General features: G+C 37.6%; 1 protein-coding gene across 1 annotated transcript in view; it reads right to left on the bottom strand.

Annotated features, from left to right (window-relative positions):
• ptgir (prostaglandin I2 receptor) overlaps positions 1-15,354 on the bottom strand; it is a 47,396-nt gene that overhangs the window by 9,025 nt on the left and 23,017 nt on the right. The gene's annotated exons all lie outside the window — the stretch shown is intronic.

Here is a 15,354-nt window from a genome sequence, read left to right as displayed (position 1 = left end):
GACTCATGTGAGTATGTGTGGATGGGTATGTTTTGCGGAAAACTTGAATGTTTCCACATTTTCCTGTTTGAAACTGTTTTTTTTTTGTAGCTTGCTCTCAGACAGATCATATAGCCTGTTCCAATTTTATGTAATATGTTGCATGTTTCCATCAAATGTGTAGAGCAGGAGCCCAGGTAAAACACTTCTGTTTTGGATTAACTGTATTAGAAAAAGGATTCCATATAAATACCAAGGTAGAAAGGTGTAGTTATATATATACTTTATTAGCAAGTCCTTTAAAGTCCTTTTCAGATATCTCTGGTCTCATACAGCATGAGTGCTTTAACTTGTCTTTATACATGTATGTCAGTTCATATAATGACATTAATCAAAGAGGCAAGGGATGGCAGTTGGAAGACTTGTCATTTTTTGGACTAGGGAAGGCATCCACTTGCATCATCCCTAAAAAAGCACTGCTTGCAGGGCACTTATGACACACTTTGTTAACAACGCAAAGTGATTTTATTATGTAATTTCCCACAGGATTAAATGATCCGGATTAAAAAACTAAGCAACCAAAAAAGCAGTTCAGCTACATGAAAGCTATCATTCTATAAAATACAACCAACAGGGAAGAACTTAGCCAGGGGTAAATACCAACTACACAACACAGAATACACTTGATTTGCTAAAATGTATATTCAAATATGGTATTGAAATCTATTAAATTTCCAGTCAGAATGGTCATTAAGTACATATTATTAATTTCTCTAGAAATATTTCTGATGAGATTAGATATAAATCAATCCACTTGCATATGGAAAGAGAAAGGACGGAAAATACGAGAAAAGCAAGACACAGTTAAATAATTGTTCAGGAAAGTGGAACTCACAATTGTGCAAGATAAAGTATTATTTATCTGATGTCACCATCAGAAAAACAGCAGTTAAAGTTTTAATCTTTGAGAGAGAGGAGAAAAACAAGCTCCACTCCTACCTCAGATCTGAAAACAACTTAAGTGTTTCTTTCCATTCATCCATTGTGAGAAGACAACCTACCACTATGGGTCTAAAAGAATGTGTAGCTGCCAAGAAGCCCTTACTTAGAGCAAACATAAAAAAATGAAAAAAATTTACGATCAAATAAAGATGCTGCTTGTGTTCTCAGAACGCTGGACTGTGTCCAGACCCCATCACTGAATGTGTTCATTCTGGTTGCTGCTCGTATCAAATTTAAAACTCTTACGATTGCCTACAAGGTGTTAACAGAGCAGGCTCCTTCCTACCTGCACTCGCTCCTAAAGGCTTACAGCACCGCCCGGCCGTTGCGATCCTCCGATGAACGTCGCTTGGCTTTGCCAAACAGTCACACAAAGCAATCGAGACTGTTCTCATACTTGATTCCCCAATGGTGGAACAAGCTACCTTCCACTGTCAGAGCAGGGGCGTCCCTCGCTATTTTTAAGAAACTCCTGAAGACAGAGCTCTTCAGGGAGCACTTACTCTAATCGCCTCTTGCAAATCTAACCACTACCAACCTCATCTCCTTCTTGCCCTCCTTCCCTTCTCTACCCCGCTATTACCCTTTGGCCTCCTTTAAGGCCTGACTATGTCTGTTCTATGTACTTCATTATTTGTAAGTCGCTTTGGATAAAAGCGTCTGCTAAATGTAATGTAATGTAATGTGTTTGGGATTATTTGAATTACTAAAACAAAAAAATGCAACTAGCTTCTGGTGAACTTTAGGGGAAAAACATCCCAGCAGATTTCTTTGAAAAACTGAAAGCTGGTTTCTCAAAAATAATGGAGGCAGGGGAATGTGGTGGGGCATGTTTGGTGGAGCTGTAATGAAGACAAGAGTGGACATACTAAACACTTAATAAACTATGTTTTTTTTTTTTTTGAGGCTTCTGTGCAATTTTCTGTTAAATGTTTGTTTTCTACTTGCTTCCTGATGTTGAGAAAATAATAACCTGTACTTAATGTCTAGAAATTAAATAAATCATATGTGGTGTCTGACTTTTTTGCACAATTCTGTACTACCTGGACATATTAACCGATATCACGTTTGTCCACGCTACTCTACTGCTAACTACCTTACCTCCACTGAAAAAGTACTGATTCCAAAATGATGCTGCTACCTCCACACTACTGGGAAATGTAATTAGAATCATAGCTCAGCTATATTTATTTACACTACTGTTCAACATTCGCCAGGCCCAATGACTGCTCTCTACACCTCTGATTTTGAAGATAAATATATGATCACCCTTCACCACTGTTTCACACCCACTCACTAATTAATCCCAGAGCATATTTATTCTTGTCACTTCATATGTTTCATTTCTGTATAATGTCCAGGTGAGATTTATCTTCTGTGAGACAGATAAAAACCTGATTTGCATTAGTGCTGCTTTTCCCATGTTTAATGCTATAAATAAAAAGTAATTTGGGTGCAGAAACTTTACTCCATGCTGGTTATGCATTCATACAAACTAAAAGAAAAACTGGTTGTTTTTATATGAGGCTTATGTTGCAAGAGGTGACAGGAGCTGCTGTATGCAGCTTTTTGTCATCTGAGATTAATTTCACTAATGAAATACTCTATTTCAGAGGTGGAGCCAAAATACCATGTGCAACTTGAAGAAACATATATGTTTACCCTTGGCTCATCCAAGTCTGCAGTGCATCTCAAACCACCTCCTGAAGAGTGTGAGTGATCGAATAGCAATCAAATGTAAATGAGCTGGTAGAGTGTTATAAAACCATGAAACACGACCACATGCGTGTGAGTTGCGGGTCCCTGCAATGGAACCAAAGCCAGAAACTACACTCATTTCCTCCATATTGCAACCTCAAATATTCTTTGTTTTTTTCTCTCTAATAACACATGGTCTGAGATCTGAATCTCATACACATACACCTCCCATACACAAACACACACATAGACCCTACTTCCTCTGCCACCCATCAACAGCTTCTGTTCTCACCACAGCCCTTCTAATCAGTCTTGATCAAGCTATATCACTTTATTCTGCCTAGCCTGACACTCTATTTGACAACATCTAATGACTCCACACGCCTCTCTCTTGCACAATCGTATCATATCCCTTAGCACTCTTACTGTAAATACGGTACCTTCTGCAACATTTAGTGTACAATTTCTATTTATTTGCTGAGTTTACCACAGTAAGAAAAAAACAGAATACAAAATATAAGATGTGCCCTAACATTTGTACTGGCCACATTTTATGTTGTGTTTGTTTTCTAATATGTTACATTTACACATAAATAAACAACAATTGTAAATTAAAATCTGTACAGGGTGTGTTAACCGATTTCACTTGACCGGGAGTCATACAACTGTCCAAAAGTCTGATCTGATTGGTTCAACTGGCTCAGTTATAAATAACAGTTAAGACTGCATCATTCTGCTGTGCACTGGTGGCTTTAGCACATATGAAAACATAAAATAGATACATTACATAACTTATATAAGATAACGTTTGACCGGCAGCCTGTTTGGTCAGATTTAAAAGACGAGTGAGACATCAAGACTAGATAGATAGATAGATAGATAGATAGATAGATAGATAGATAGATAGATAGATAGATAGATAGATAGATAGATAGATAGATAGATAGATAGATAGATAGATAGATAGATAGATAGATAGAGGTATCCATATATGCATGAGCTAAAACCTATGATTTAACATGACTATGTTAAATTCCCAACCTGCTGATGTGATGTTCTAGGGTACACGCCTTTGGTTTGTCCCTGAAACCAAATCACAGCTTTGATGTTATTAACAGTAACCCAGTCCCTCTCATGTCCTATGGCTTAAATACCAACACCTGAAGATATTTTTGGCTGATACTTGATATGGGCAAATAATTTTGAACAGAAAAAATGCACCAGCAAAACAGCAATACAACAATTACAAAAGACTAAATTCAATAAAAAAAATGTAATTTCTTAATTTTTTTTTTTTTGCAATTAACAAACTGGTAAATTAGTAAATTCTTGGGGACCCCAAGATGGTCCCAATTTGTGCTCTATCCCTATGTGTTGCAAAAGATCTGGACTACTGAGGACCATTTTGAGAACTACTGTCATAGATGTGCTGACCATACCCAAGATATATCCATAGGTGTGCTGTTATGTAATTTATCACAATAACACATAATCTCTCACATAGAGATCTCATCTCATATTGCCCAACTCTACTATAAACAATGAATTTGCAAAGGTGAAATAAAAAAAAAAAATGGGTAGAATTTTGGGCTATGGTTTCTGCAAAATTATAAATTTGTAATTTATTTACATTATCTACTGTACTGAAACTAAACCAACAGTTTATAACAACAATAAAAAGTTACTTTATGGGTGGGGTTGTTATGCCGTAGAGCCAGACGGCTTCTGTTTAAGACCTCTGTAGTCAGTAAATCTGCTTACTCTATGGAATATAAAATTACATATGAAGAGCAAATAATAGCCCTCATCAATACTGTGTTAGAAGAAGCAGCCCAGGGCTCTGGTTACTGATGGGATAATGTGGTTGAGAAGTGGGGGGTATTTGTAAAGAGTAGAAAAAACTCTTAATCAATAACACTTCAGTCCCAAAGTCTCATGGAACATTCATTACTTCAGTCTGGTCTGGAAGTGTACCCCCTAATGCCGTGTCGGTTATTCAGCCTGACGCCACTGTATTCCCTACATTCATTACATTATTCATGGATGCAGCAAGTTCAATGCAATCATATGGACCTGGCCGATCCCATGACTCCCAATCCTAAATGAAAATAGAGAAGCAATTAGAATAAGAAATTAGCTCTTGACGTCATTGACTATCTAGGCTACAGTAAAGTGATGAGACTATAAGACTGGATCTACTTCAGCGCTAACTCTAAAATTAAGGTCAACACTGACACAAATGATTGTGGACGAATGTACTGTGTTAGTATAGTAATGATGTTAGGTTACATGCTGGCCAGCTGGGCCTGGCAGCTCAAGAGCAGTTTGCAGGGTTCACAACAGGCTGTCTTAGCAAGGCTTTACAACACCTCTCACAGATTAGATTTATAAGCAGATAAGAGGGTGGAGATCAGTGGAGAATATCACTACTTTTCCTGGTTTGTAATGTCACTGAAAAAGAGGATGTGAAAATATCTGCTTAGTTTCTACGACCTCTGCACAGTCACAAAGCTGAAGTGTATTTATAGAAGTGAATGATGGCAGAAAAGGATGATTTGAGCCAAACGTTCTAAAGGACTTCAGAGCAGGAAAACAATTATAACCATCAAAAAAGCGGTCTGTGCAAAAGTCATGGCACCCTTTTATATTTTATTTTTTTCCAATATGTAAAACTCAAGGAAATAAACAGAAGTTGTGCTGTCAAAAAGTTGCAGACAAATTGTCAAATTTAAGTAGGTTCTTTGTAGTGGATGTGTTAATTAATTTTCACTTAGAAAATCCACAATAATATCCTTTTGCCTTCACCTGTATTTGTATTACTTTTTATGTATATTAAAGAAAGAAAAACATTTCACACAGGCAGAATCTGATTCAGTAAAATAGCAATTAACTTCTTAAAATACCAGGCTTATTGCATCCTTTATAAATATAAAGATTTAGTAATTACTTATATGATTGTGATATCATCGTGCATCATGCAGACCCCAAGAATAAGTTTACATCAGTGACCATTTAAGGCTTTATGTGAAATTTAGTTTAGAGGGCTAACCCTATATTAATGGAGGGCTGCATCATTTGGACACAATACTTGTAACTGCAATGCTACATTTTTTTTATTGTGCTATATTAGATCTGTAATATAACAAATATCCCACCTAACTTAATTCAGTTTTGTTAGATTATCTAGATTCTTGTTAATACAGGCTACATAGAAAGGAATGAAGAACTATTATCTTAATATCGTAAGTGATACCAATGAACTCCATCCAGGGGATGACAGTTCTTGCCAGAAAGTGGAAATGCTTCAGTGAATGCCACTCATGGCTCTTAGCATGATGGAAAATACGCCTCTTTCCTTTATTCTCCTGCACACAATGCTTGGTATTATTCCAGTCATATTACGTCATTGAACTAACAAAACATCTTTGAGAACAAACTGGCAAAAATAAATTTTTAATGTTTAACCTTTCACATCATAACCACAAAAACATCATATTCATTTTACATATATAGCTATAGCTACAAATACTAAATCTATGCAGCTATCTCAATTTTCAGCTGAAACGCATTCAGTAGATGTAGCTTGAAAACCTGAGAATGTACAAACTGTCACTCTACATCTCTTGATAAACATGAGCCTAGAACCAATACTCTCTCTGTCCTAATGAGAAGAAAAAGCATTTCCCTCCTCATTAACAGCAGAAATTCGATTAGGCTGTGTGATCAGTTAAGAGCATTGGTTTCCCTTCTGATAAAGATGACCTCATCATTAAACTCTTCAAGTTTTAAGCTCTTGATAACTATTACTGTTTGTATAGGTGCTGCTATAACATAATTATTAGGAGGTGTTTGTTTAAATTTGGCAAAAATAGCTGTACACCTGGAGTAAATCACCTACTAGAAAACATTCTGTGAGGACATGTCTCAAGTGATTCATAGGGGCCTAATCATTACACTTCCACAGGGCAAATAAAAATGGCAAAGCAAGCAGCCAAATCACTCTGCATACCTTCTCAATGACAAACTGAAAAAAATTCTATCACTGCAATGTAACAGGAATAAACACAGATCAACATAGTGGATGTTAAAACACTTGGTGCCTCACCCTCACACATATTTTTGTTTCCTTCATTCTTGTGTGTTTTATTTACTGCCCTGGTGATACAATGACATAGTTTTAGGATTTTGAATTACACACACACACATATTTTCTAAGCCGCTTCTCCCTCAGGGTCGCGAGGGGGTGCTGAAGCTTATCCCAGCAGTCATTGAGCGAAAGGCAGGATACACCCTGGACAGGTCGCCAGTCCATTGCAGGGCAGACAGACAGACAGACAGACATCACTCACACCTAGGGGCGATGTAACATGTCCAATTGGCCTGACTGCATGTCTTTGGACTGTGGGAGGAAACTGGAGAACCTGTAGGAAACCCACGCAGACACGGGGAGAACATGCAAACTCCACACAGAGAGGACCCTGGTCACCCAGCCACTGTACCGCTGATTTTGAATCAATTATACTTAATTATGATAAAATTAAATAAGAATGCACTAACACTTTAGCCAAAATACAAATGTTAGGCTACTTTAAAATGTAAAAAAGAGTGTGGTGTATTGCTTTCACTGTATACATTCTGCTATGGTGTAAATATAATACAAATATACACTCTTAAAAAAGATGATTTTTCAAGAGTTCTTCAGTAGACAATGGTTCTATGTAGATCCATGAACACAAGGAACAAATGAACATCAATTAACCATTTGCATACTTAAAGGGTATTTTGTATGGTGAGATGTTTCTTCTGATTGGAGAATGTGTTGCATATGAATCTATACAGAACCCTTTTGAAAATGGTTCTATATAGCACCAAAAAAAAAGAGTTCTGTTATCGTTACGAGGTCAAACTTGCAACAATAGAAGAACCCTTAGTGGTGCTATATAGAACCCTTTTCAAAAAGGCTCTAACTTTAAGCATGCAAATGGCTCTTGGAGTGTTCAAGGTTCTATAAAGAACCCTTGAAGAACCATCTTATTTAACACTGGTGTACTATGTGTATTTTAAATTTTATTTAAAAATTTGTTTTTAAATAAAACAATTATTCTGAATGCCTGACCACAAAATGGTCCAATTTCATTATGATTTTTATTGATTTAGTGCATCATGAATTCTTAACTTTCACCCTACTTTAGTTTACACCAAAAGACAGCATGTCACTGGTGCCTTTTGGTTTGAACTAAATCAGGATGAAAGATAAGAATTCATGATGCAGTAAATCAACAGAAGTCATGATAAAATTGGACCACTTTTTGATGTCAGGGATTAATGCGATAAAACTGACAACAATAAATCTCACCTTGCCACACTCTGGTAGATATTTAATTCTCTTCTAAAATGCCAAATTTAAGAAAAATTTCCCCCTCCCATAAAAAAGGGGAAGATTGATTGTAGTCCTGTGGTGCAATGTTTCAATCCTGACCCAAGAAACACCCCGCCTGTTCCTGGCACTGATGCACAAATGACCCTTTAAGGCAGAGGAGACCACAGAGCATTAGTCTGTGTCATGCTGCTGGCTCATAATCAAATGGAGGCTACAGCCTGCAATATGCATGACTCAGAACCTAAGCGAGTCGCCAGAAAACTGCCAGCTCGCATTCCAAGAAAGTGGAAGTGCAATAGATATGTTTAGGGTTTAGTACTGTGGATTATCATACTGCAGTACAGATCATGTTTTCATATACATTTTTTTACTTCACACACAGGCTTACTAAAAGAAATACTCTGTATTGCTCATAATGATGTTGAGCCAGCTCATACTGCAAAAAAACAAACAACAAATGTTTACAAATAGTATGTTAATCCAAGGCATCCAAGGCATAATCCTTGCCTAATTTTTGTTTAGTTTGATGACTAAAACTTTGGTAGTTCCAAACTGATAAGCAACAGGACAGCATCACTATTACATACCCAATTCCAATGAAGTTGGGACGTTGTGTAAAACATTAATAAAAACAGAATATGGTGATTTGCAAATCCTTTTCAACCTATATTCCATTGAATACACTACAAAGACAAGATATTTAATAAAGGGAGCATCCCTGAAAGGCTCAGTTGTTCACAAGCAAGGATGGGGCGAGGTTCACCACTTTGTGAACAACTGCATGAGCAAATAGTCCAACAGTTTAAGAACAACGTTTCTCAACGTGCAATTGCAAGGAATTTAGGGGTTTCATCATCTACAGTCCATAATATCATCAAAAGATTCAGAGAATCTGGAGAAATCTCTGCAAGTAAGCGGCAAAGCAGAAAACCAACATTGAATGCCCGTGACCTTTGATCCCTCAGGCGGCACTGCATTAAAAACCGACATCATTCTGTAACGGATATTACCACATGGGCTCAGGAACACTTCAGAAAACCATTGTCAGAGAACACAGTTCGTCGCTCCATCTACAAGTGCAAGTTAAAACTCTGCCATGCAAAGCGAAAGCCAGATATCAACAACACCCAGAAACGCCGCCAGCTTCTCTGGGCCCGAGCTCATCTTAGATGGACTGATGCAAAATGGAAAAGTGTCCTTTGGTCTGACGAGTCCACATTTCAAATTGTTTTTGGAAATCATGGACATCGTGTCCTCCGGCCAAAGAGGAAAAGGACTGTCTGGATTGTTATCAGCGCAAAGTTCAAAGTCCAGCATCTCTGATGGTATGGGGATGTGTTAGTGCCCATGGCTTGGGTAACTTGCACATCTGTGAAGGCTCCATTAATGCTGAAAGGTATTAATAGCACATACCCGCTTATTTCAGCAAGACAATGCCAAGCAACATTCTGCACGTGTTACAACAGCGTGGCTTCGTAGTAAAAGAGTGCGGGTACTAGACTGGCCTGCCTGCAGTACAGACCTGTCTCCAGTTGAAAATGTGTGGCGCATTATGAAGCGCAAAATACGACAACAGAGACCCCGGTCTGTTGAGCAACTGAAGTTGTACATCAAGCAAGAACAGGAAAGAATTCCACCTACAAAGCTTCAACAATTAGTGGCCTCAGTTCCCAAAGGCTTATTGAGTGTTGTTAAAAGGAAAGGTGATGTAACACAGTGGTAAACATGCCCCTGTCCCAACTTTGGAACGTGTTGCAGGCATCAAATTCAAAATGAGTGACTATTTGCAAAAAACAATAAATTTATCTGTTTGAACATTAAATATCTGGCCTTTGTAGTGTATTCAATTGAGTATAGGTTGAAAAGGATTTGCAAATCATTGTATTCTGTTTTTATTTATGTTTTACACAACGTCCCAACTTCATTGGAATTGGGGTTGTACAAAGAAAAGGGAACTCAGAATGAAGAACGTAGTAAAAAACTCAAAGTGAAGGGCTAAATCCTAAGTACCCTGAACTAACTGGTACCTACCAGTGATATTGAATAAACCACATTTGGAATGCTTGTTTTACTGATTCTAACAAAACCTCATTATTGTTGGAAAAAACCCTGTTTGTCTTTCATTGATGAATCTGCCCCATATCATTATTAAAATGGCTTGTTAAATTCTATCTACAGCTCTGATCCCTGGCTAACCACATATTAGAGAACAATAGCATGAGAACAGAGTTACATCATGACTGGATTAGCCCAGAGCCCATTGTCCACCTGGGAATCTCCTAATTGGAGAAAGATGTCAGGCTAAAAGGACCAGAGGGACAGGGCGGACATGCAAAAGCGCGCCTGAATGACAGGACGAAGGGAAATGGTTCAAACATCAGGAAGCTGAGTTGGGGCCAGAGCAGGAGTTCATTAAAAGCAGCAATGCCAGTTTGTTCTGTGGCTCAGTACTACACATAAAGCATCACCTTGTGTTTGCTGCACAGAAAGAGATTCTGGGGCCAAACATGAATTACCTTCATAGTGCAATCAGCCAGAATGGAATCACCACAAAAGCCGTCATGCTTTTATGAAAAGCAGCTGATCTCAAGGGTTTTCAACAGTTCAGGGACTCATTCAAGTCTTCAACATTCACAAATTCACTGCTGGTCATTAGGATCCATGGAAATTTCTTTTCACTCCTTTATTTGTACTGGCAGTGACATAAAAGTTATAAATGAAGAGGGGATGGGTTCCACGCTTGGGGTGTGGAAGATTAATTTCTGGGTAAACATGGGAGAGCCGCAGCAGCTGAGCTACCAATCAAGTATTTTGAAAAGTAATGGAAAGAACAGCAACAACAAAAAAAGAATCAGTTTTCGTGTGCATGCATAACCAACTGATTTTCTCATTTTTCTTGTTTTCATCATTTATTTCAAATACACCTAAGTATTAATAAATGATGAACTTGCAGTGAATATTTGTTTGAGCATTAGTGAAGTGGTAGTACACTAAGTACAGGTTTATGTCCCTGTGGGTTTGTACTGTGGGTGAATTCGATAAACCACAGGTCAACTGCTCCATATTTCAGTACGAGTGGTTTAAGAATGTGTTTGGTGTTGCCATGGAGTCCGATATTTGCCAATTGTTGAGAGAAAGGCCTATCTGAAAGGCCTCCTCTTAAACCTTCATTGTATATGACTCCTTTAAAACCTCAGTGTGCCCATATTGTTGAACCAGCTCTATCCACCGTAGGATTCATATTATAACAAAGAGATATTATATTAACCAAGCATAATCCCAGCCTGGTTTTGGTTCAGTTTGCTGGGTGAAACTCGAAGTGCCAACTGCAAAGTCACTCTTGTTTTTTGTTTTGTTTTTTGATGATGATTTCTTTTGCTCTGGGGACTCAGAATGAAGAACAAATGGACAATTTTTTTTTTCCAAGATGCTAAATTCAGCATATAAAAAGTCATTGTAAAAAGTGTGTGTTCTCTGAAGAGAATGTAAAGGATCACTTAGTTTGATCAAGGCACACAAAATTTCCACATGACTGTATAATCATCCTGACTACTTGCTTGCAACTCATCTCTCAGATGGCAGCTCAAACCTCTGCTTAGATTTGGGTCTGCTCATTTAAACCTCTCAGAGTGTAACAGTATTTGCTGAAGGAGTGAGTGAATCTAAGATGTACACGGAGATGACCTATTCAGATACAGAAGAAAGCACAGATTAACATCAGCAACGCCCACAATACAGCAGGCTAACAGCACCGTTCTCTGTCAATCACGTGTTTGCTACTGAGAAATATGACGATAAGATCACAAGCTCAAGTAGCTCCTCCAGTTGCAGCATGAAGCTCTTCAAATCTAACCAAGTGCCAAGTGATAAACTGAGCTAAGAGATACTGCCCATAAAGAAGAACACAGGTTTAGTTCCTGACTTCTCTCTGCACTCCAGTCATTGTAAGAATTTGTTAAATTCCATCAGCAGCACACCGGATATGATCCAATGAAGGACTGATCAGCTGTCACAAGTATAGGATGGTAACCGCAAATACTGCACTTCCTTTAGAAGAGCTTCAGAAATGCTTAAAATAACACACGGACACACATAAAATCAAGTCAACTGCTTCTTGGGAACCACAATAATCAAATTTAGCCATGTACCAGTGAATAATAAATTGGCCACTGATATATCATGCAGAGAGACATTGGAGCAGACAAACAGGCTGATGTGGCTGGCATGGAGACAGCCATTCAGCTCTGAGCCTGGGAATGTGGAGTTCTAGAGAGAAGCTCATATGAGGACATAATGAAGAGCCAAATCATCACTGATCCAAGTCTCCATCTGCTTAATGGTGCACTTCAAACAGGACATGCAACAGCAAACAAAACATTCACACATATGCACCTGTCCAAACTATCAGTATCCTTATATAACATATAATCCTCACGGCAGTCAATGCTGAGACTCCTTACACACAAATCTTAAAGACTCCTCTGATAGTTTGATCAGGCACTAATTTGAGGGTGAAAGATGGAACATTTCTCATAGCCCGACATTAAGAATATCACAAAACATCAAGATATGACAAAATGCATGTCAACAGTCAATTTCATGGGGACCTGTTGCATGGTATCAATTGTGAGACCACAATTCACATTGTATTTGTATGCTGCTATCTACATATATTTTGTTGCTGCCTGAAGAAAACCTCGCATCTCCAAAATGATCATTTTACAGGAGAAGGAAAAAACCTACTTTACTTTTAATGTAAATCAATGGAACCTTTTTGCCAGTCATTTTTAGCCATTGCTGTCTGTCCATTCATCATGAAATTTACAAACAATATAAAGGGCGACAGGTACTTTCAAATTATATCAAAAACTGAAAAATGTCAAAAATGGAGAGTTTTGTTCCGACAGCAGCGATATGTATCATCGGCTCAGAATTTCTGGGGCTGCTACAGAGGTATACTTTCCTAGTACCCTCTGCTCTCTGGATGACTAGCCAGAAATCCAAATGGTGCATCTAGAAAATAAATACCATAGGGAGCAAAGCCTTTGGGTTATGGAAGAAAATTACACCAAGCACTGAATCATTACTTGAGGCCACAGTACTATACACTGTAAAAAATGATGGCAACAAGTGACACGTAATATAATTGTATAGATTTTACTTACCTAAACTTTGATTAAAATGCATTAAATAAGTGAACAAAATTTAAGCAAATTAAGTAAATGTTAATAAAAGCAGCAATTAAAATGTGTTGTATTTAGTAATAGTATGTCACATTATGAGTTAACGTAGACCACAAATATTGAATAAATACAAATTAATTTAACAAGGAACATTTAGTAATATCTACCAAGTGTCTGAGCAAAAATGCTTTATATTTACTCAATATCTGGGGAAAATGTATTTACATTTATTAAATGCCTGGTGAAAACTGGTTTATATTTGCTACACTTTACTACAGCTGTGGTTGCCAGATCTTTACATTAAAATATATAGTGGAAAAGTATAAGAAATCACAGTATGCTTTTATGCCAACCATAAATTTCTCTGAACTGTTGTTTATGGTTAATTAGTGTGAAAAAAACATATATTGTAAATCTGTATAAAACAAATTATTTTGAATACCAACAGATATACTATTAACATAATTAGTCTATCAGTGATAAGCACAGTACCACCATATGACACATTACAGTATTTTAGTACAAAGTTCATCTTAACAGTAAATTACCGGCAGCTGTGGTTGCCAGAATTTCATTGCAAAAAATACAGTACAGCACATATGTAATTACAATTAGTTAGCATATATTTAACAGTCAACTGCTTATGGTATACTACAAAGGAAACAACAAATAACACCCATTACAATCGAAGGTACAGACTATATTGATGAACTTCAAGAAACTTTTCTGGCATGATTTAATAAATTGTCCAGGATACTCAGAAGGCTATGTTGAGATGACAAAAAAACAGCATGTGTCCATATATATATAGAGGATAATGTGGAATGAATAAAGATCATGAAAAGAAATAGCCACTTGCCCTGGCTGATCAAGAATAATGAATCACTGAGTCTAGACTTGACTGAAGAAGGTGCTCAACATAGGATAGAGTCTCACACGGACATGATGTTGGATGATTACTGGAACTTAAAGTGTGCACTGCCACCAGTTCTCACATGTTGTCCATCAGGTGTTCACGAGGGACCTGCATGACCCTCTCTGCAGCCAGAAAACAAAAACAAAGTTAAATTGATGCTTTGCTTGAGCATGATGCACACACAAAGATAAACACAAGGCATTCTGCTGTTAAACTGAGCTCCAATGTAGTAAATATACAAGAGACCAGCATTCAGCAAAACAGTTCTACAGGTCACTCTGATAACTGATAAGAGTTTGGGAGTGAAAAGTAAACAATGACACATTTCAGCACCATGATGTCATCAGCATCTGTTTCTAGTCTCAAGCAAAGAGGAGAAGACGTACAACAGAGGTGAACACAGCTGATCAATAAATAATCTGCCACTGTTCTAAGAAAGTAATGTATGCATTATCATATATTAAGACACTGCATACTGTAGCATGTCTGGAAAAGTTAACAATTCTTAAAGCTCACCTGTTCACAGGTAAGCATAAACGAACTGACACCAGAAATCCTTTAGAAACAAGTGCATTAACTGCCTGATCAAAATATATACAACTTACACACAATTCAGACATATTGAGTGGAAGCAGGTAACAGCTACAACGGTGTTAATAAAAAATACAAATGAAATTACATCACTGAGCTTGATTATATGTATAAACTTACTGGCCACTAGGTTTTTTTTAGGTTTTTAATTATTAGGTAATGCTGCCTTGTATTTACTTACTTTTCTATGGAATCAGGTCTATTTCATATGTATGTGCACTTTGTAGTTCTGCAATTGCAAACTGTAGCTGATCTTTTTCTCTGCATGCATTTTTAGCCCCATTTCACGTCATTCATCAATGATCAGGACCCGCCAAGACCACCACAAAGCAGGTATTATTGGTTAATTCCCAGCACTGCAGTGACACTGACATAGTAAGTGTGGTACTAGTGTATCAGATACAGCAATGTTTTAATCACCCAAGTGTCACTACTGGCCCGAGAATAGTCCACTGATGAAGGACTAGAGAATGACTGACACAAACTGTGCAGCAGCAGATGAGCTATTGTCTCTGACTTTACATCTACAAGGTGGACTGACAATGTAGGAGTGTCTAACAGAGTGAACAATGAGTGGACACACAACTCCAGCAGCACTGCTCTGT

This window comes from Pygocentrus nattereri, chromosome 17 (assembly GCF_015220715.1).
Source record: "Pygocentrus nattereri isolate fPygNat1 chromosome 17, fPygNat1.pri, whole genome shotgun sequence".
Lineage (NCBI taxonomy): Eukaryota > Metazoa > Chordata > Actinopteri > Characiformes > Serrasalmidae > Pygocentrus > Pygocentrus nattereri.
Note: the sequence above shows the minus strand (reverse complement) of the source record. Positions and strands in the feature narration are given on the sequence as shown.